At 36.9% G+C, this 24,850-nt stretch overlaps 1 long non-coding RNA gene across 2 annotated transcripts; it reads left to right on the top strand.

The window, feature by feature from the left end:
• The first annotated feature begins 14,667 nt into the window (after positions 1-14,667).
• On the top strand, positions 14,668-16,101 carry LOC120076520. 2 transcript variants are annotated; one of them, XR_005481566.1, is made up of 4 exons: positions 14,668-14,738; positions 14,813-14,958; positions 15,405-15,484; positions 15,735-16,101. It is a non-coding gene; the product is annotated as an uncharacterized LOC120076520 (long non-coding RNA). The 2 variants fall into 2 exon arrangements; XR_005481565.1 differs by having other exon boundaries at positions 15,405-16,101.
• Positions 16,102-24,850: the final 8,749 nt, after the last annotated feature.

Here is a 24,850-nt window from a genome sequence, read left to right as displayed (position 1 = left end):
AGGGAGGTCAATTATCCCTCCTCTGAATTGAGAAAGATCTTAACCAGTCATAATACCAAAACAACTCTTGCTCTATAACGACTAGGCCATTCATTTGATTTGGGCCAAGAATCACTTAACTTTACTTAAACAAATCTCCCGTAAGTGTGATCCGCCATTTTTAAAACCCTAAGAAGTTTCGTCCAAAAGGCCAGTTCGAAGGGAAAAAATCTGATTGAGGAAAAACTCTAAAGCGACCCTATCCCATTTCTGGAGTTCACCTTGATATTGACCAACTGCAAAAAACCATCCGAAAGGAGGGCCGCAGGTCGAAGGCGACACGAGGGCGTACAGAATGATCTCACGGTATGAACCAATGACAGTGACCAATAGGGATGTGGTTGGAACACGCCTTCGACCACTTACTTATACTTTTCCACTTTCAGCCTATTGTATTGAGCTCTGTAAACCCATTTGAAGAGGATGCATCCTAGGGGTTTTACTTTACTTAGAAAAACACGGCTAAGGGATTTCTAACTGAGTGACTTTTAGCTTTTCCCAGATAACTTTTACGCTTGGATAGTTGAACAACTTTGATTCATCATCCATTAAACTTTAAACGAAGTCTTTGACAAAAAAGTCAACATGCTTGTGAAAATCTATCTAATTCACCTTTCCAGGTAGGTTCCCAGGTAGATGTACGTTTCCGTCATACTTAAGAACACCCAGCCTAGTCAGAACCCACCTTAAGACAAAAGGTCCTTTATAGATAGGTTTACAACAAATTTAATTCTTTTATTCCAACTAATTTAATCCTATTAACCGATTTAAAAGATTAAGCTAGGCTTACTAAATTCTTTAGAACCACTTGAAACTTAGGTCTATCTTTATCCAATTTTAAACCCTTTTTAAAAAAACGTGAGTTCACCCTTAAGTCTGCATACACTCCAAATTATTGATTTTAGGTCTAATTTCCTTTATTAAACCCTTATAAACGGGAAACAACTACAATGTGAATTTCTAACACATGCAGGCATTCATAACACGATTATAAATGGCCTAAGTTGTCATCTCAATACAGTTGCCCATTCATTGCTTACTTTCTTTAATAACTAACATTAATACAAAAAACGCAATGAAAACAAGCAAGACAATGCTTCCAATTACACCCATTGACATTCTTAACATTTATAATAAAGGATATGCACATGATAATGCTCAAATGCATGCAAAAATATAACTCTTATTTTCAATGATGCATGCACTAGCTTTCAAGTAATTTCTTCATGCGCTCGATTATAAAAATTATAATACATGATGCATGAAATAATGCACACCTAAGGTGGGTTTTTAACTATATGACAAACGACTTTGACATATAAGTACCATATACATCACATGTATAGCAATAAATGGTGAATGAATCAAGGTGAATAGCTTTAAAACATAATAGAAAAGCTAACTATTACATAAGACAAGGGAGTCTCCAGTTCAAAACAGGCGACTGAGTCTTTGAACGCGTCGGCTAAAAAGCATTGCTATCTTCAACCATCCATCGTGTACTAAAACTCTCGGCGTCGTCTACACGATAAAACAAACCTTTGTTCTATTGCTTACCAGCCTCCCCAGAGTTTAAAACGATGTTTAGCATTACTATACGATATTCTAAGAAAAATCCAAACGACCGTTTAGCATTACAATACACGTGGTACCTTTACTAAGCAAGATGAAGCCTGAAAGTACACGATCACTTAGCGGCGTTCCGCACGACGCCGCCTTTACGCGCGTTATCAAGCGACTTATGATGCGCGAAGCACTATCGCCTAAAGCGATCGCTTAGCTAGCGTCTTCATATCGTATACGTGCGATCGCATAGGTAGTTTAACTAACCAATGAATCTTGCTACTACACGATGTCTAGTGCGCAATCCTTCTACTAAACGACCGACATTTCGCATGCCTCCACTACGATCTGCCTAGTTCGTTTAGCGCCTACGCGAATGCGTGAGTCACAGCAATCCACGCCTTGATCGCTCAGCGGTCGGATATAACCGCGTCTACAAAAGGTCGAATTATACCGACTGCGTAAGCCATCGTATTTATGAGCATAAGTACCAAAGCAAACTATTCGACGTTTATAATAAATATCGTTATTCACTAGACAATCCGTTATGCTAGAAAAAAATACTAAACGATTGCTTAAGTAAAATCCTTACGATCGTTTAACCTGAGGCTAACACCGATGCGATCAAACGCTTGATCTTCCATCTCGTTGAAACTGAATCGCCATGCACCGAGCTTCATCACGAACGACTCGACAACCAGAACTTTTCGAATACAAACTCGATTGGCAAGTTAATTTGGCCTAAAAACGCAGGGCCCCTTACAAATTAACATTTGTAATACCAAAAGCTTTAACAAAAGCAATTTTTAAACCTGAAACATTCATCAATTCATCCAACATAATGCAGAAACCCATCGCAATTTTTTAACCTGAAACAGAGAACCTGGCTCTGATACCATTGAAGGAAATCGAAAACGATGACTTCTGTCAGCCGAAGCAAGACTATTCAAATTACAATCATGAATCAAACAAATCATTTTACAGTTGACTTTCAATACAAATGGATGATGCAAAATATTAGCAGAAAGATTACAGCATGAACAAAAATTACAAGGGAAAAACTGTACTAACAACGTGCAAGCAGTCTCACGCTCGATGCGCGACCGCTCGAACATAACAACAACCACGAACACTCGATCTACACCCTACGAACACGAACAACCATAGCACGAACCCTCTTCACGCCCTCGTCCTCCAACGATCTCCTTCGGTCATCGAACTCCTTCCCAATAGCACGACCAGAAACTGGTCGCAGGCAGGCGCACGACACCAACAAGAGCGACCTGGTATTCTAGTGTGAGAATCTCAGAGGTGGGCTTTATTGGCCACTTGGTGTGAGGCAAAGAAACGGAGGAAAGAAGGATCGCGTACACGACTGAGGCAAGTGGGAAGAAGTGAGACCTATTGCCATAGGTCGATGCCCAATGTTTAGATAAAACTATGAGATTCGTCTAATAAAAAACTATGCATGCTTCGCCAAACTAAAGCCCCTCCATTCAGAGTAAACACTGACCCCAATGTCGATTTAAGAGAATCTTGATCGGTCTGAAAGTCAGAGTTTGTGTATCCTATAAGGATTAGATCCTTATCTCCATACATAAGCATGTAGTCCCTCGTTCTCTAAGGATACTTGAGGATCGTCTTGACTGCCGTCCAGTGATCAAATCCTGGATTGGACTGATACCGACTGACAATCCCTACTGCATAGCAAATGTCGGGTCTGGTAACAACATTGCATACATCAAGCTTCCTACAGCAGAAGCATAGGGAATCTATCTCATCTTCTCAACCTCTTGAGGTGTCTTAGAATATTGATCCTTAGACAGAACGATTCCATGCCTGAAAGGTAACAAACCCCTCCTGGAATCTTGCATCCTGTACCTGATCAACATTTGATCAATGTACGATGCCTGAGACAGGGCTAACCATTTGTTCTTGCGATCCCGAATGATCTGGATCCCGAGAACATACTGTGCCTCACCCAAATCTTTCATTTGGAGTTGGGCAGCTAGCCAACTCTTAATGTTAGTCAGATATCCTACATCATTCCCAATAAATAGGATATCATCCACATACAGTACCAGGAAAGCTACTGAGCTATTGATGATCTTCTTAAAAACACAAGACTCATCAACTTTCTGGTCAAAGCCAAACGACTTGACAGCAGTGTCAAATCTGATGTTCCAAGATCGAGATGCTTATTTCAGCCAATAAATGGACCTATTAAGCTTACAAACTCTTTGCTCTTGATCTGGAACTACGAACCCCTCTGGTTGAGTCATATAGATGGTCTTCTCAAGATTACCATTAAGAAAGGCAGTCTTGACGTCCATTTTCCATATTTCATAATCATAAAATGTGGCTATGGACATGAGAATCCGGATAGACTTAAGCATGACAACAGGTGAGAAAGTTTCCTCATAGTCAACTCCCTCAACCTGGGTATAACCCTTTTCCATGAGTCTAAACTTAAAGCGTTGCACCTTTCCATCTACACCTCTCTTTCGCTTATAGATCCACTTACACCCAATAGGTCTTAACCCATCAGGTGGATCAACAAGCTCCCATATGTTATTGAAGTACATAGACTTCATTTCCTTGTTCATGGCCTTAACACATTCATCTTTGTCAACATCCTCCATTGCTTTCTTAAAAGACAACGGATCCTCGACCCCATCATCCGTAATGACATTTTGGGCTTCAGTCAAACCCATGTAGCGATCTGCTGTGTTTAAAACCCTCCCACTACATCGAGGCAGTCTCAACTCTTGAGCTGGTTGACTAGATATCCCGACCTCAACAACTCTTATTGATCTGTCGGCCTGTTCAAAAAATCTTGTTGAACCCTCAGCAGTCTCAGTCTCACTTGAGATCTCACGTAAAATGTGCTTACTTCGTGGCTTATGATCCCTGATGTGATCTTCTTCCAAGAAGATAGCATTAGTGGAAACAAACACTTTGTTCTCACTTGGATCATAGAAGTATCCTCCTCTTGTTTCCTTGGAGTAGCCCACAAACAGGCAAACCTTCGAACGGGGTTCCAACTTCTTTGGGTTAGTCACTAGCACATGTGCCGGATAGCCCCAAATCCTGAAATGGCGTAAACTACCTTTACGGACTCTCCACAACTCAAAAGGTGTTTCAAAAACACTTTTCGAGTGAACGTTGTTAAGAATGTAACATGCAGTCTCCATTGCAAAACCCCAAAACGAGTCTAGAAGATGAGCATAACTCCTTATAGACCAAACCATGTTCAACAAGGTTCTGTTTCTCCTTTCTAATACACATTATGCTGAGGTGTACCTAGAGCTGAGAGTTGGGACGCAATCCCATGTTGTATCATATAATTCTGGAATTAGAGGTCCATATACTCTCCACCATGATCAAATCATAGTGTTTTTATGTTCTTACCTAACAAGTTTTCAACTTCAGCCTTATACTTCTTGAACTTGTCAAGGGCTTCAGACTTGCATTGCATTAGGTAGAGATACCCATACCTTGAATAATCAACTATGAAAAAGATGAAATATTCATATCCACCTCGAGCTTTAACATTCATTGGACCACAGAGGTCTGAATTTATAAGCTCCAAGGCTTTCTTGGCTCTGTAACCTTTTCTAGTAAAAGGTTGTTTGGTCATCTTGCCTTTGAGGCATGCTTCACATACCGACAAGGAGTTTTCTTCTAAACTCTCTAGAAGTCCACTCTTCACCAACTTTTCAATCCTATTGAGGTTGATGTGACCTAACCTTAGATGCCAAAGATGGGCGTTTTCCTTTGGCGAAACCTTTGGTCTTTTAGCTATTGTTGCCATACTAAACATTTCAGTGTTAAACAAGGCTTTTATGACTAACGGCCTTAGTACATATAAGTTATTTTCCATTGAACCAGAATCAATCTCCATTCCATTCTTGAAAATAAAACTTTATTCTTAAAAAAGGAAACGGTACAACCTTGTTCAATGAGACAAGAAAGCAAGATTAAGTTCCTCTTAATATGAGGAACTACAAAAACATTATCCAGTAATAGATAATGTTTCTTGTCAACAAATAACTTCAGCCTGCCTACAGCAACAGCTGAAACAACCTCACCATTACCGACTCGAAGAGTCATCTCTCCCTGTGGCAACGTTTGCCAGGAACTGAATCCTTGGTAAGAGAAACTGGCATGATTGGTAGCACCTGAATCAAGGATCCAGGCAGAATCATCATTCTCTACCAGACATGTCTCCAAGACCAATAAATCGTATTTACTGTCTTGTCTCCTCTTTTGGAGAGTAGTGGGATGGAGGTCGTTTGCCACAAAATTTGTTTCATACGATTCTTTCCACTGTAATAAATCAGTCATTTTAAAAAAATTTAAACGGAAATACTAACGAGTTGCTGAAAAGAAAAACACATTGACCTACGTTAGGTTTTAAGTAAATACCCGTTGTAAAACAAAATAACATCCAATAAGGTTTTAGCAAAACGAACATGAACCCTGTGTGACATCTAGTTTCGCAATGACGCTTCAAATGTTTAGGATAAAAGCCGTCGAAGGGAGGTCAATTATCCCTCCTCTGAATTGAGAAGATCTTAACCAGTCATTAATACCAAAACAACTCTTGCTCCTATAACGACTAGCCATCATTGATTTGGCCAAGAGATCACTAACTTACTTAACAATCTCCCGTAAGTGTGATCCGCCATTTAAAACCCTAGAAGTTCGTCCCAAAAGGCCAGTTCGAAGGGAAAAAATCTGATTGAGGAAAAACCTAAAGCGACCCTATCCATTTCTGGAGTTCACCTTGATATTGACCAACTGCAAAAAACCCATCCGAAGGAGGCCGCATCGAAGGCGACACGAGGGCGTACAGAATGATCTCACGGTATGAACCAATGACAGTGACCATAGGATGTGTTGGCACACACCCTTCACCCACTTACTATAAATACTCTCTCCATTCACCTTGATATTGACTCATGTAAACACCATTTGAAGAGGGATGCATCCTAGGGTTTACTTTACTTAGAAAAAACACGGCTAAGGATTTTAACTGAGTGACTTTTAGCTTTTCCCAAGAGTAACTTTTACCTTGGATAGTTGAACAACTTTTGATCATCATCCATTAAACTTTAACGGAGTCTTTGACAAAAACGTCACATGCTTGTTGAAAATCTATCTAATTCACCTTTCCAGGTAGGTTCCCAGGTAGAGTGTTACGTTTCCGTCAACTTAAGAACCCCAGCCTAGTCAGAACCCACCTTAGACAAAAGGTCCTTTATAGATAGGTTTACAACAAATTTAATCTTTTATTCCAACTAATTTAATCCTATTAAACCGATTTTAAAAGATTAAGCTAGGCTACTAAATTCTTTAGAACCACTTGAACTTAGGTCTATCTTAATCCAATTTTAAAACCCTTTTAAAAAACGTGAGTTCACCCTAAGTCTGCATACAACTCCAAATTATTGATTTTAGGTCTAATTTCCTTTATAACACTTATAAACGGAAACAACTACAATGTGAATCTAACACATGCAAGGCATTCATAACGATTATAAATGGCCTAAGTGTCATGCTCAATACATTGCCCATTCATTGCTACTTCTTTTATATAACACTTATACAAAAAACGCAATGAAACAAGCAAGACATGCTTCCATTCACCATTAGACTATAACATTTATAATAAAAGGATGATGCATGATAATGCTCAATGCATGCAAAATATAACTCTTATATTTCATGATGCATGCACATGCTTTCAAGTAATTTCTTCATGCTCGATTATAACAATTATAATACATGATGCATGAATAATTGCACAACCTAAGGTGGGTTTTTAACTATATGACAAACACTTTGACATATAAGTACCATACATCACATGTATAAGCAATAAATGTTGATGAATCGGTGAAATAGCTTTAAAACATAATAGAAAAGCTAACTATTACAAAGACAAGGAGTCTCCAGTTCAAACAGGCGAACTGAGTCTTGAACCGCTCGGCAAAGCATTGCTTCTTCAACCATCCATCGTGTACTAAACACTCCGCGATCGTCTACACGATAAAACAAACCCTTTGTTCTATTGCTTACCAGCGCTCCCAGAGTTAACGATCGTTTAGCATTACTATACGATAGTCTAGAAAAATCCAAACGACCGTTTAGCCATTACAATACGATCGTGTACCTTTACTAAGCGATGAAGCCTGAAGTACACGATCACTTAGCGCGTTCCGCACGACGCCCGCCTTTCGCGATTATCTAAGCGACTATGATGCCGCGAAGCACTATCGCCTAAGCGATCGCTTAGCTAGCGTCTTCATATCGTATACGTGCGATCGCATAGGTAGTAACTAACCAATGAATCTTGCTAACTACACGATCGTCTAGTGCGCATCTTCTACTAAACGACGAGCATCGCATGCTCCCACTACGATCGCCTAGCTCTAGCGCCTACGCGATCACGCAACCAACGCCACGCGATATGGTAAACGATTTACCCATCGCTTAGCATTAGCTTAAACGATCGATTAAAAAAATACTATACGATTGTCTAGAAAAAAATACTAAACGATTGCTTAGTAAAATCCTTACGATCGTTTACCTGAGGCTACACGATGCGATCAACGCTTGATCTTCATCTTCGTTGAGAACTGAATCGCCATGCACCGAAGCTTCATCACGAACGACTCGACGAACTCGAACTTTTCGAATTACAAACTCGATTGCAAAGTTAATTTTGCCTAAAAACGCAGGGGCCCTTACAATTAACACTTTGTAATACCAAAAAGCTTTAACAAAAAGGCAATTTTTAACCTGAAACATTCATCAATTCATCCACAAATGCAGAAACCCATCGCAATTTTTAACCTGAATATCAGAGAACCTGGCTCTGATACCAATTGAAGGAAATTGAAACGATGATTTTCATGAAGCAAGACTATTCCAAATTACAATCATGAATCAACAAATCATTTACAGTTGACTTCAATACAAACGGATATGCAAATATACAGAGAAATTACAGCATGAACAACAAATGTACAGAGGGAAAAACTGTACTAACAACGGTAGAAGCGTCTCCACGCTCCGATGCACGACCGCTCGAATAACAACAACCACGAACACTCGATCTACACGATCACAACCACGCACGAACTCTTCGCACTCGTCCTCAACGATCTCCTCGGTCACGAACTCTTCCGCAACAGCGAACGGCCTCCGCAGCACCACGAACCACGAGCGACCTTGGTATTCTCAGTGTGAGAATCCAGAGGGTGGGCTCTATTCAGACTTGGTGTGAGGTAAATGAACGGAGGAAAGAACGATCGCGTACACGACTGGGCAAGTGGGAGAAGTCAGAGACCTATTGCATAGGTCGATGCCCAATCGTTTAGATAAAACTATGAGATCGTCTAATAAAAACTATGCAATCGTTTAGCTCTATCATCTAGCACAGTCTGTCACGTACAGACTCGAGACGATCGTTTACCTTGGGCCAGTGATCGTTTAGCAAAGCTATGCGATCGTTTAATAAACACTGTACAATAGTTTAGCTCACACCTGCACGATCGTTTAGCTCGCCCAACCATCGTTTAGTAAATCTCTATTTACTTGACGATTTCCGTGAGTTTCTTTTCACCGAGAGAAAGCTCAAAAATATTTTCAATCTTTTGTAAAAACTTCCTCTTTAAAATAGGAAACCGATTTCCTTTTAAACTCGTGGTTACCATGATCCAATAATGACCCACTACTTTGGTTATTTAAAAGAAAAAGTATTAATTATCTAATAATTAATATTCTTATAAACATAAATGATAACCAACTTATCATACTATATTTATAACCTATAGTTTTAATATTTCATCTCATGAAACATATAAACCATAGTTATTTTTCTATTCCATGATACTTAATGTAAATCTCATTTACATCAATCCTCCACTAGATATATCTTATACATCATACCGATTATATCATATATAATCAAAATACCTCTTATCAATTTCAACATTTCAGATCAACACCAAGAACTGATCCTCAACAGAATCCAAGCTACCAAGGGGACCTCATGGACCTGTAGATCTGAAGCTCCAAACTCTTTAGTCACGGAATCCACCATCCGTTAACTGTCAAGCACTCCACTAAAGATCGACAGCTGAACTCTCCTCACTACAGATATATTATGTGTCCATCTTAACCAATTAGCAGTGCGAAAACCCTTTACATATCGCTCGTAAGTACAGCTAGGCCAATAACTTTATGCCCCTGTAGTTACATCTATCTCCTTAAGTACCACTGATCTCTCTAATGAACATAAATCATAGTCCTACTATGACTGAGTCTTCTCTTCCAAAGAGAAGTTGTGGCCACTATGTTCAAGCCCCGAAATCAACCCTTAAGGGAGCAGTCTCTCTATTTATCCTTGCTTCGTGAAAGGAGTGAATTCTATATTGTGAATTGAGTTCCCAGCTCCCAGATCAGGCAAGTCTCTAAAAAGGTAAGCATGTTGAGTTGACAATCTGGCCACTCTCACCCATACTAATCAAAGGACCACCCTCAAAGGCAGGAGTTCACAAAACACTCAAGATTGAGGTCGTGTTACCTATGGTCGTTTAGGTGAGATGCAAGTCTCTAGTATCAACGACATTATATACAAGTCTAGTCATCTCGTGGTCTAGGTCTTATACAAACTCTTTGTATAGGACACCTCCGTTCCACGTCTCCACATGAATGGTCAGGATCTACCATCTGTAGTAGTTTACAATACTTGCAAACCTCTACAAAGCGGGTCGTATCCATAGTATCACAAGGATCAGGTATCCCACCTTAATCCTTATACTATAGACCATTTTAGGTTATCACTTAAGGCATGATCCACTTGTATATCACATATACATGCTTAAGTTCACATAAGATAACCAAGGAGCTTTGTTTATTGGATATGAGTAAATGCCAGAATTAAATAACATTTATTTATTCATTGAACAATGTTGTATCTTTACAAAACAACGAGACTCCGGGAGATTAGGACACCAATCCAACACTGAAAACTATTTGCGTGACGATCACGTCCCCTCGATGCACATCTCTCAAATGAGAGGATACTTTCACCTCTATGTGCTTCCCATTTGTTGTGACTCATAGGCTCTCGAAAATTAGCCACAACATAGTATTATCACAATAAAGGGTGATGAGCTTAGGTATGTCTGGAACCACTTCCAGATCAGTCAAGAACTTCCTGAGCCATACACTTCCTTAGTAGCTTCACAGCTGCTATATTTCTCAGCCTCATTCACTTTTTCCTGTTTTTAGGGCAAGTAGATAAATTGCTCCCTTAAGGTGTTGATTTTGGGTCTTGAACAATGAACGTCTCATCCTCTCCTAGCCCGAGAAGGGTTCAATTATAGTTTGGACAATGACTAATTGTTCATTAAAGGAATCAGTGGTACTTAAGGTTAATTTGATAGTACCATTAGCGTTAGTATTTGGAGGACTGGCTGAAGCTCTAAATTGGTGAATGATCCTACCATAACCAAAGTTACAAAAATTCAAAGTCGGAAAAAATAAAATAGCCAAACTCATAAAACTAAAAGGAAACATACTTTTTTCTCCGTAACCATAATACAAGTTTCAGAGGGACATTTTAAAAAAGTTGCCCATTGCTTGCTTTAAGAACTCTATTTTACCCTTAACAGGAATTGGTATAGGCAAATCTTCTCCAATGGCAATGTCAACCAGAACTTTAACAGTTAAGCATGACACAATCATCATCAAATGTTGTGGCTACTGCAAAAATATTATCTACAGTTCTTATAGCCAAGTGGCATGGTGTCCCCTTAACAATTTAAAGAACTTATGTCATGCATGGTTAAACACGTACAATATGATTAAAATTTAAAAGTCACAATAAATAAATTACCTCCAAATCTTCTTTAGACATCTTCTCAGTATCTTCTTTCTTTAGACACTTCTCAGTATCTTCTTCAGATGCACTTAGTGCAACACTTCCAACATATGATTTGGACTGATGAGATTGTCTGCTGTGAGTTCTTTCTCTTGACACTTTACCATGTCGAATATTTTTTTGACTAGAGCCTCCTTCAATTTCTTGGCTCATAAAGACTTTGGTTTTACTAATTTGAAATATTGAGAATGGGAACAAAATCACCCATTCCTCTAACACCGTCGCCAATGTTTCTTCCGTACCCAATGCTTCGGTGAGAACATCTTTACCTTCATGAACTTCAGCCAATTTATCCTATAAAACATATTACAATTTTCACACAATATCTATATCATCTTTAACTTATATATATGTCATCTTAAATTTTGCATAATATATACTTACAATCCGATTGGCACATTCTCAGTAACTTCATCAAACTATTACATTATTCTTTCCTTTTTCTTGCTTCTTTCCATAAAGTTGTCAATAAGAAGGGTCATTCGATAGGTTCTACATGAACATACATATTTAATTAGCATAAACATATTAGAATAAAATATTTAATTTAAGTCGAATAACTCACTAATTCTTGGGCAAGATTCGCATAGACCTTTCGAGAAATATGGTGATTATATACACATTTCGCACGTCTTTTTTTTTTAACACGACTGATTTTTTGTACAACAAATCTAGTTAAAGTTACCTATCAAAACAATGATAATGTTGACATGTAATTTATTGTGAATGACTTACCTCCCATTCTTCACTCAATCGTTCATTGACGAACGATGTCTAATGATCTTGCTCTATATGAGAATATTGTTGCGGTGGAAATTGCAAGACCGAGGGTTCATCCTTAAATGGAAGTATGAACTTTTGAGTCAACGTTTGTCTTGAAAGTCCGAAACTTCCTAGATGCAGACATTAGTATACAATGTTTGGACTTAGAGTCCACATTGAACGACATCTGCACAATGAAAAAAGTAGTTAAACAATAAACTAATAAACTACTATGCACATGAATTAAAAGTTTAGAAAACATACCGTTACACAAATCAAAAAGTTTGACTTTTAAATGGTTTGGAACTTTTTTCCAAGAATCATACGTTATAGGAATTTGTTTGTCGAACACAAACTCCTATAATAACTCTGCATCTTCTTTGCTCCAGATCCAACTAGTTGTCCATGTTCATTATAATCGATGGTCAACCATCGCCCAGATGTCCATAATAAAATGGCTTTAAGCATGAAACACTGTTCTTCATTATGCATCGTAACATTCTACCCCATCTTTCCAAAAGTTTTTTTCAAGTCATCTACTAACGGAGCTAAATAAACATCTATGTCATTTCCCGGTTGTTTAGGACCAGATATTAATGCAGTCAACATAAAAAATTTTCACTTAATGCACAACCATGGAGGTAGATTATACGCAACTAACATCACTGGCCAACAACTATATCTACTACTAAGATCTCCATGTGGATTTACCCCATCTGTTGAAAGAGCAAGACGAAGATTTCTAGGTTCTGACCCAAACTCTGGTCACAAATGTTTGTTTTTTTCCACGATAGGGCATCTTTAGGATGTTTTAATAACCATCTGTTTCTTTTTTTTTTTTTTTTAGCCTGCCACGTCAATAAACTTGTTGTTTCTTTACTTCGAAACATTCTTTCAAATCTTAGAATTGGGTGGAAATACCACATGAGTTTGCTGGGATATTCCTAGCCCTTTCGTTTAAATTTTTTTGAAGCTTCCATTGACGTACCACAAATAGGGCATACATTTACATTAGAAAGTTTTTTTCTAAACAAGCAACAATCATTTCTACATGCATGAATCTTCTCGTACTTCATTCCAAGAGTACCTAACATCTTTTTTGCTTCATAAGTAGAAGTTAGAATTTCATTAGGACTAGGTAATATGTCATGAATTAATTCAAACAACTCAGTGAAACTCTTATCACTCCATCCAAATTTAGCTTTTAAATTATATAACTTTATCAATGTAGATATTTTGGAAAAAGTTTTACAATTTGGGTACAATGATTTCTTCGCATCATCTAAATAATTCTTCAAAATTATCGATTTTCCACTAAAATAGTTATTGTATGCAGCCTCAAACATTCCAATTGTGTCATCACATCAACATCATCCTCATCAACTTCGTCTCTTTCACAAGTAGACACATTTTCATTGTTTCTCTTAATCGGTGATGATTCACCATGAAAAATCCATGTCTGATAACTTTGATCTATACCATTAAAAATAAGTGTTATATTGTTTGTTCATAATCTAAGAGTCTTTGTATTAATACACTTCAAACATGGACAACTCATGACATTCGATATATTTGAATGTTGTAGACCATTTTAATAAACAACCTCAACCTAAACCATACTCAGCTGACATTCTATTCATTTTTCATCCATGACTTATCCATGATTGTAAAATATGCAACTTAATCTATAAAAAAAAAACAATAACAAGGGAAAATTTAAAAGCATAAAATTATGATTGTAAATATGCAACATCAACAAATTTAGAACAACTAGACTTTTAGATAAGCATCTTATAAATATTACCTTGTCTTTGGTTATTAATGTTGTTATGGAGTTATTTTGTGTTGGGTGCACCTTCTCCACTTGTCAGCCCTTCTTAAAAAACACGTCTAATGCAATCTTCCCTATCTTCCTTCCAATTTCCCAAGAATCAAAATTTAGCCTTACACGTCAAACTTGAACTAACAAATGAAAAACTTCACTAAAAATCAAGTATTGAATCAAAACAAATTATCAATCCAAACAAATATCACAATAAACCGTGTCCTTAGATTTTGTATGAGTCAATATCAAAGAATATAGCTCTTTTTTAGAGCTATCACATAATTAAGCTTAAATCTCAAACCATTAAACTAGAATCTCGAAACTAACATACCTTAGCAAAGATATTAAAACATATGGTAGATAATTTACAAAAAAGGAATATGCGACTGAGTTAGTAGTTTACTCTCATAGTTTCTTGACCCAAAGTTTTGTAGTTACGAAGGATCCAACTTCCATTAACAATAGGAAAAATATTACATACATCATATCAAAACAATTTACTCCATAGGAGTTCCATAGACCTCTTTTTTCAAAGCTGAGATCTATCATATCATCTCAGTTTCACATCTTTAATCACTGTTGTAATGGCCGGTAAATTTGCTTTTCTCACTCTCTTCTTCTTCTTTCCTTTCGTTTTCTTCCGCTTCTTACCTATGTCTATCCAGGTCCTGCCTCCGTTTCCAAACATTCTTCAAGCTTATGGCTCTCTTCAAACCCTAGCAAGAGATGGGGTGAACTCTTCTTTCTTTCCTATACTCCATTTTGGCTCACTCTTTCCTTGGGAATTGTGGTTCCTTTCAAACTCTACGAGGTCTTCTTCAATTTTACTTTTCTCCTAATTCTATTTTGCTGCATTTCGATGGATTGTGAAAAGTGTTTGATGGGTTTTACTTATTTCTTTAGATGGGGTTTGATTGTTCGCTTTATTGCTGAACTAAGCAGAAGTTTCTTTATACGTTTCTAGATTTTATCTTCTTCTCTGTTCACATTAGGTTTGGCTTTTTGAAGAAGTCAACGATGAAGAAATGGGCATATTGTTGATTTATACATCTGGGGATTTGACAACTCTCGAAATGGAAATTTGTATTTAATTTGATGAGTGTCATTCAAGACAAGTGACGTTTAAACTGTTCTATCTTTCGTTTTCTGTCCAATATTAATTATGAAGACGATTTCTTCTTCTTCTTCTCTATTAGACCTTTACTTTCTATGAGTTCAACTTTTTAAAAGTCTAAACATCGGTGTTCTTATTGACAGAGGTTTACGGAATTGGAATATTTGCTTCTTGGATTATTAGCAGCACTTCCTTTTTGATACCGGTGGTGTGTCCTGGAGAGGTATCAATTTACTAGCACTTCATTTAAATCTGTATGATTCTACTACAAAAGTTCATTCACATGTTTGTTTCTGGGAACTTGTGGATAATATCGATCCACATAAATCTTATCCAAGATTGATGGTTCTCTTAAACCGATATGAAACTGAATATTAGTCACAATAAATAAATCGAGATCTAATCAATTGAAGACAAAGAGGAAGGAAGACTTATCAATTCATCACCTGTAACTTCTTCTTCTGTGAATATAGTTCAGAAGAGGAACCCACCTCCTCAAAATCCCAACCCAAATCAGAACAACAATCAGGCACAACACACCAATAGTTAGAGAGGTGGATGATTTCAAGTCATACCTCTAAAACAATAAGAAAGCTGAAGAACGATCGACGGCGAGCGACGGCGTGAAGGAGATCGACGGCGAGTGAAGAAAGCTGAAGAACAATCGACGGACGGCGAGGGAAGAAAGCTGATACCGATCGATGAATGGCAAGGGAAAGGTTTAGGGATTGGGCGAGGTAAGGTTAGTGACAGCGCAACAGAGGGTTTGGGCGTAAAGAAGAGAAAGAGCACGCGAGCGATTTAGGGATATATTATTTAATAAATAAAGGAAAAAAAAAAGAAAAAAACATTACACCTTTAAATGTCGGTTTTAAAATCGACATTAAAGCCATCTTCAATGTCGGTTTAAACTGACATTAAAGATCCGCTTCTTTTTTTTTAACCGACATTATACATCTGATTTCACTTTTTTCAACCGACATTAAAGCCCAAATTTCTTCTAGTGTGGTGTCCAAAGGAGGTTGCTACTAATCGTTTTGGTTGTTGTGTTCATGACAAAGAGATATATTTATGACCTTGTTGTTGGAGAGGAATACGTGAAGAATCGATTATTCAAGAGTATGTATTCCATCTCTCTTCTTCTCTGTAAAGTTCGATAGAAAGCATGCTTAGATTTGTTAGATATTTATCTCGTTTTTCGTCGTCCTCTGTTTTATAAGTTTCGTAAACGAAAACTATGAACACAATGCATTTTATACGCTTCTGCCATGGAATCCAATCCCTTGAATTTGAGGATTCATTTTTCATTAATTTTGAGATTTTGGAGTTTGGAGAATGTAGTGAAAGAAAGAAAGATTTATATATTTTAAAAGGGATTGACTAGAAATTAGAGTTTTGATCTTTTAAATATACTTATAGGTTTAAAATGTCGAGTTGACGAAAATATCGAGATCTTAATTTTACGAAAATTTTGTTTGAAATATCGATAAATTGTTGATTTTGATGGATATTTTTGGAAGAATTATAAAAATAAAAATTTAAAAAATAAATTTAAATTAATAAATAAATATTTTAATAATTTTTATATAAGGTACATGTCTATTATTTTATATTATATTTACATGGAATCTTTTAAATATAAAAAAATATTTAAAAATATTTACACTTTATAGCAAAAGTTCCAAAAGCACAAGCACTTTTGGAACTTTTTTGCTATAAAAATGTAAATATTTTTGGAATTTTTTTTATTTATAAGAATTTCCCTATTTACATTAGTTATATTTTATTGCTTATTTTATTTATGTTTAATAGATTTTTTTTAAGGATACGGTAAAATATCAATTTATCCTCTATGTAGATATCCAACCAATAAAATGTAAGGTCGTTTGGGGGCCCAAGTTGAGAAGACATATCATGTGAGTGAGTTGAATGTCATTGTTTGGGCCACTAACATCCCAACTACCCACATCTGATCCCCCACATCCCGACAATGCTAGGTTTTTCCCACCGATATCGCAACTCATCTTCCCACATCACTCGTCTTCTCACCCTCTGCCTGACATTTTGGTTCTCTCATTTCTATCTCGTCAAACATTTTTTAGCGTTGGTTCTTCCATGGAGAAGAGTTTTCTTTCTCCAATCCAATGCATGATTAGTGGGTGTTCGATTTCGAGTTTAGTAGGGGGAGGTCGTTCTCTTATTATCAAATTTATTGATTCTTTCGTTCTTTCTTTTTCTCGCCCTCTTAAATCACTTCAATTCCTCGTCGTTGGTTCTTCCATGGATAAGGGTTTCCTTTCTTTTTCTCACTACTTCAATGAAAACCTGAAACCAATCTCTTGCCAATTCGATGGTCATCTGTTCACCCATGACTCGTTCTATGTTTGGTTTGTGGAGCTCGATGCATGTTGCTTCTCGAATGTTCAGCATTGAAGTCTTGGTAGGGGACTGGTTTTAGTCATTGGAAGTCTTGGTAGGGGATTGGTTTTAGTCATTAGAGCTTGGTGGGGGAGAATACCATCCATGTTTGTTTTCTAAACCCCAGTCGGCTGATGATGAGTACCTATCCATGAATTTTTGTTCAAAATTTCGATGATGAGTACCTATTATGATTTCTTATGAAATTTCTTCACTATTTTCATATTTGGTCTGTTTTTCTTTATTCCTTCTCATTCATTCAGTTTTAATATCTTGGTGATTCGATGGTCCTCTGTTCATATGAGATTTGTTTGAATCAGTTTCATACGTATCTTATGATTTCTTATGAAATTTGTTCATTATTTTTCATGTTCGATTTGTTTATTCTTATTACTTTTTATTCATTCTATATCATGCTTTGTTCTGTTTGAATCTATGTTGTGTTTGGGCTCGATTGACATGTGTTTCTAGATGGAATTTGTTTGAATCAGTTTCATACGTATCTTATGATTTCTTATGAAATTTGTTGATAAAACTAATGAAAGCGAGAGAGAGACCGAGACCGAAAGAGAGCGAGAGATAGCAAGAAAGAGATAAAGAAAGAGATAGAGAGAGCGAGAAAGAGAGAATTGGGCCGAGAGAGAGCGAGAAAGAAAGAATGGGCCGAGAAAGAGCGAGAGAGAGAGAAAGAAAGAGATAGAGAGAAAGAGAGAGAGCGCGCGAAATTCCTGAAAATAAATTAATGGAAGGCTGGTTCCTTTTTCACCATTATTCTCATTAAATTGATGTAATGTTGAACTTTGATTACTCTCCATTATTACGGTGGCTGAACAACTACCCCCTTTCACTTCTCTTCCTCTATAAAACGACTTCTATCCAGCTTAAATTGACTTGAGAATCCTTCATTGTTTTGTGTTTTTTCTCAAGCAGGTGAATTATTTCCATCAACTTACTTCTCTTCTACTTTCTTAATCTCTCTATCACTTATTGGGGTTTCATATATTAATGTGGTAGTGGTTTGATTTTCCACGGTTCTATTTGCAAACTTTTTCTATTGATACTTTAGTATTTTAAAAGTATTTGTATGAGTTGTTTTCTGCTTGTATGTGTGTTTGATGAACTTGTATATGAATCCTACTGTATTTCCTATATCATGCTGTCAACTATCCAATGTTTATTTTTTCGTACTCATGAATTACATGTCATGGATGTCTGAGGTCGGCTATATTTATATATATTCTACTTGAGTTTAAATGTGGTCCATCACATCTATTCTCCTACAAATCACTTGTATCCCACATTGTGTACACTTGATGAATCTTTACAATCTACTACCCTCCTTGTTAGTCTGGTGAGTTATTCTTTACTGTCATTGTTTTTGGATTATATACATTTTCTTCCTTTTCACTTTTGCTTATTTATGTGTTCATGGTTTATTTGATGGGCACTAACGGCAACACCATTTCAGTGCTAGAGTTGATCCGGTGGTACGTTGATCCAAAATATATTCCTAAATATTAGTCTTACATACCGTGAGTTTCTAACTAAATACTTTCTTTGTTGTTTTTCAACCCAAACTAATAACACTGCCATTAGTTTGAGGTTCGTGTATTACGTATGTTTTTCCTAATTTTAAATGTTGTATATTTGGGTTTGACTTGTAGTTGAAGTACACTGCCATTAGTTTGTGGTTTTTTCCTATTCTTTGTAATTTGTGGTTTTTTCGTACACTACCCATTGAACATGGACATTTGACATTTGACTCATAAATTATATTTTTTTGTGCGTTTGATAATGATGACGTATGAATATTTACAAGTGCTACAACTCATAACAATTTTGTATTAATCATTATGGTTACCATCTTTTGCATTTAAATAGTTATAAATGAAGCATATAATTATGAAAGAATATAGAATATTTTGAACAACAATAAGGTTAAAAAAACTTCTTAATATAGTACAATTGACACACCTTATTCAATTTAAGGTATAGTTTAATGAATATTAGCATTAAAAGTGGAAATTTTTTTAGAAAAGTGGAAAAATAGAAAAACTTCTTAATATAGTACAATTGATACACCTTATTCAATTTAGTATTAAAAAGTGGAAAAATGTTTTAGAAAAAAAGTCGTTACGTATTGTTCAATTTAGTATTAAAAAGTTGGTATTTCGTTGACTATTTACGATTAATCTTAAATTTTGACTAAGTTTTTTTTTAACAACAATAATATGAATTATTTAAAAGGCATTTTGAAGAAAAGGATAATAATCAAAATAATCTTAAGTACTAATTCTAATATAAGTTATGTATTTCAGTTAAGGTCCAATCCCTGGTAAAACTATTTTTCCTTTTATATCCTAGGGTTTTAGGTTTCTATCCTAAAATATGGAAAATGAAGAAATCTTTACTATCCTTTCAATCATCACCATGTCCCAATGACAAATATTCTTAACATTGACCCTATTTCTAAATGACCATCGTAGAATAGAGAACCAACCCTCCTACATTAGACATCAAATTAGACAACTAAACTTCTTTCGGCTTATTTATGAGTATGACGTCTACTGTCGTGAGAGCACACGAATGGATAGACGGACTTTCGTCATCCTCTGTAACATGCTTAGGACAACCAGTCGTCTGGCACCTACTCAATGCATTGACGTCCAAGAGATGGTGGCAATTTTCCTCCACATTTTGGTGCACGACGTTAAGAACTGAGTAGTTGGACGACAGTTCGCACAGTCTAGTGAAACTATTTTGAGGCATTTTAGGCCCGTTCTGACCGCAGTACTACAACTTCATGAGTTACTGCCGAAAAACCCGGAGCCTATCATGAGCGACTGCACTGACAGTAGGTGGAAATGGTTTGAGGTATTACAACAATTTTAATTCCACTCCCAATTAAATATTAGGTTCTAGATTTTTAGGAAACTAGGAAATGTTTATCCTTTTGTCAATATATGATCCCATACAGAACTATCTGGGTACATTGGATGGCACATACATAAAGGTCAATGTAAGTGCAGCCGATCGTCCCCGCTATCGTACCCTGAAAGGTGAGATAGCCACGAATGTGCTTGTCGTCTATTCACCAACTAGTGAGTTCATATTTGTGCTGCCAGGGTGGGAAGGGTTTGCAGTCGATTCTAGAGTGCTTAGGGATGCAATTTCTTGACCACATGGGTTGAAGGTTCCTAAGGGTATAGACTTTTGTGATTCCATTGTCTGGATTCAAGACCAATTAGTTTGCCAACTAATTTTCTATATACCATGCCTATGTTATTATTACCTATGTGATGCTGGATATCCCAATGTCGAGGGATTCTTGGCACCATATAGGGGAGAGCGGTAACATCTTTCAGAATGGCGTGGTGCTGGAAATGCACCGACTAATCCATGGGATTTTTTCAACATGAAACATTCATCAGCTAGAAACTACATATAAAGAGCATTTGGCATACTCAAAGGTCGTTGGGCGATCCTACGTGGAAAGTCCTACTATCCAGTTAAGATCCAGTGTAGAACAATAATGGCATGTTGCCTGCTGCACAACCTGATAACGAGGGAGATGGGCCAGACTACAATGTCCGTGAAGGAAATCGGATATGAGGATTTTCATGAGCAGCGGAATGATCATTTCAAATTTCAATCGTATTTGAACATACACAATTACAATCAAGAAACAGAAACTAACTGGTCATGCATACAACGAAATTATAGCATGCTTTATATAAGATCAAGGGATAGAATTATACATACCTTTGAAGACTTATCTTCAATATCCCTTGATCACGAATGCTCGTACAATCAGCAAGACAGCAATCACGAACGCTCGAACACTTCGACTGCAACACAACACGATCACAGCGACCTCGAACAACCCGATCTCCACGATCACGAACACAGCAAGCACCACACAGACACTGTATACACAGAAAATGACCTCCAAAAACTTCGACTATGTCAAGTTGAGTACGACACCACCACAAAAGCTACCTTGGTATTCTCGGTGTGAGAATCCAGAAGTGTGGGCTCTGTGTGGACTTGGTTAGAGGACGAGACCAGAGGAAGAACAATCGTGTAAACGATTGAGCAAGTGTGAGATAACAAGTCTATCGTATAGACGATGCTCAATCGTTTAAAAGAAGCTCCGCGATCGTTTAGCTATCGACCAGCTGAGTGATTATTGTGTAAAGTCACTCCACGATCGTATAGTCTCTTCTTCAACTGTCGTTTAGTGAATCCCATTCACTTAACAACCACTGTGAGTCTTTCCGAGAATAGAAATCTTAATTCAACAGCTACTAAATTTAGGAAATCATTTTTTCTTTTATCTCACGGTTATTATGAAACCACCAATAACCTCCCACTCAATTGGTTATTAGAGAAAAAGATATAATGATCCGATAATTAATATTATTATAAATATATATGATAACCAACTTACCATAGTATACTTATAACCTATAGTTTTAATATTCCATCTCATGAAACATATAAACTATAACTCTTTTTCTACTTCATGGCACTTAATGTAAATCTTATTTACATTAATCCTCCACTTGATGTATCTCATACATCACATCGATCATATCATATATAATCGAATTACCTCTTGTCAATTTGGACATTTCAAATCAACACCAAGAACTGATTCTCAACTTGAATCCATTGAGCTACCAAGGGAACCTTATGGACCTGTAGCTCGAAGCTTCAACGGTACGCGAATAACGGACTAAACTCTTTAGTCACGGGATCCACCATCCGTTAACTATCAAGCACTCCACTAAAGACCGACAGTTGAACTCTCCTTACCACAAATATATTATGTATCCATATCAACCAATCAACAATGTGATAACCCTTCACATATCGCTTGTAAGTATAGCTGGGCCAATTGTTGGGGTTTGTGCCCTAAGGTCTCGTGTCCTGTAGTTTGTAAACAACTTTGTAAGAATGCTTGTGATGTATAATATATATGATATTTACTTCACTTCTTGACTTTGCACATTTAGATGTTTTTTATTATACCACAAACCAATAAACTTAGTATCCCTAGTTGTCTTATGTAATTTAAGTATGTATGTAGTGACATACTAGTGGATCATGTCTTAAGTGACAACCAAAATGATCTGTAGTATATGGATATAGGAAGGAAGCCTTATCCTGGTAACACCATGGACGCGGCCCGCTTTGTGGAATTGTTACAAGTGTTGTGACTTTTCAAAGATGGTCTAATCCTAATCATTCGTGTAGAGGACATGCGAGCGAGGGCGTCCTATACAAAGAGTTTGTATAAGACTTGACCTCGAAGTGTAAGCGTCTTTTCATATATCTCCATTCATGACTGAGATTTCACTTCACTATGATAACCATAGGTAACATGACCTCAATCCTGAGTGAGTCGGGAACTCCTGCGATTGAGAGCGATTCTTTGATTTGCATGGATGCGAGTGGATAGAGCGCCAACTCAAACCTACCACTTTGGGGATTCGTCTAATTTGGGAGCTGGGAATTCAGTTTTACAAGATGAAGTTCACTCATTTCCCAAAGTAGGGGTAAGTAGATAGATTGCTCTCTTAAGGGCTGATCCCAAGGCTTGAACGATGTGTCACCACACACCTTCTCATGGCCTGAGTGGTGTTCACACATAGTAGGACTATGTTGTATTGTTCATTAGACGGATTAGTGGTACTTAAGGAGTAAGATGTAACTACAAGGGCAAAACAGTAAATTGGCCTACTATAATTACGAGCATCTGTGAAGGGTCATCGTACTGATGATTAGTTATATCTAATGGATAAAGAAATATATCTATGGTAAGAAGAGTTCAATTGTCAGTGTTTAGTGGAATGCCTGACAGTTAACGGATGGTGGATATTGTGGCTAAAGAGTTTAGTCAGCTATTCACGTACCGTTGGAGCTTCGAGCCATAGGTCCATAAGGTACCCTTGGTAGCTTGGATACAAGTTGAGAGTCAGTTTTTGGGTTAGTTTGAAATGTTCAAATTGATAAGAGGTAGTTCGATCATATATGATATAATTGAACCAATTAATTAAATATGATATAATTAACTTTATGTATGAGATACATTAATTTGGAGGAAATTGGATATAAATATGATTTATATCTAGTGTAGGAAAAATACTATGATTAATATATGATATTAATTCATAAGTTATGAATATGATGTGATGATATTCATTGTCTATTAATTAGACGGTTAAAGGGGTAATAGAACGGCGTCTCTTCTATTTTCATAACGGGTGAGTAAGTTGAAAAATCACTTTGAGGCGCTTAAATAGCTCAAGGTGTGTTAAGCATGGTATGCGTAGACATTGTGTTGAAGAGTGTCATCACTTAAAAAAACATGTGCCTATACGATAGTGCTTGAACAATCGCTTACCTATACGATAGTGATAAGCGATCGCTTAATGATTACACCGACATGCGCTATTTACTAAACGATCGTTTACCTTTTCCTAAGCAATCGTTTAGCCCTCGATATTTACCAAACGCTCGTATAGACGATCGCTTACAATTTTTTCCTACACGATCGTTTAGACGATCGCTTACTTTTTTCTACACGATCATATACTTCACCTAAACGATCAAGCATTATGTCTATACAATAGACAAGCCTATCTCCCACTTGCTTGATCGTTGTATACGATCTCCCTTCCTCCTTCCTTCTACCAAATCCGAATAAAGCCCACCCTTTGGATTCTCACTCCAAGAATACTGAGGGTTCTGAATGGTGGTGTCGTCCCCGTTTTCTTCTGTTCGTGTGGAGACTATTCAAGGTAGACGATTGGGTTTAGCTAAATGATAGCTTACCGTCTCAGCAAAAGAGAGAGTTGCTATGAAGAATAAGTCTTCAACTAGTATGATCTCTCGATCTCTTATTTATTGTTCTTTTGAGAATGTCAATAATTTAGAATTATGCATGCATATTAGTATGTTTGAATGTATATGTGAAAATTTTGTCACAATTAATTGGAAAGATCTGCTTCCGCTCGTAGCTACATTTGAATAAGAGTTCCTTCACTCCTGCCATTGAGGGTGATCCTTTGATTTTCATGGGTGCGAGTGGCTAAAGCATCGACTCAAACTTACCACTTTTGGGATTCATCTGATTTGGGAGCTGGGAACTCAACTTCACAAGATG

The sequence above is a fragment of the Benincasa hispida genome, chromosome 4 (assembly GCF_009727055.1).
Source record: "Benincasa hispida cultivar B227 chromosome 4, ASM972705v1, whole genome shotgun sequence".
Lineage (NCBI taxonomy): Eukaryota > Viridiplantae > Streptophyta > Magnoliopsida > Cucurbitales > Cucurbitaceae > Benincasa > Benincasa hispida.
The sequence above is the reverse complement of the archived record's forward strand: the minus strand, read 5'-3'. Positions and strand labels throughout refer to the sequence as shown.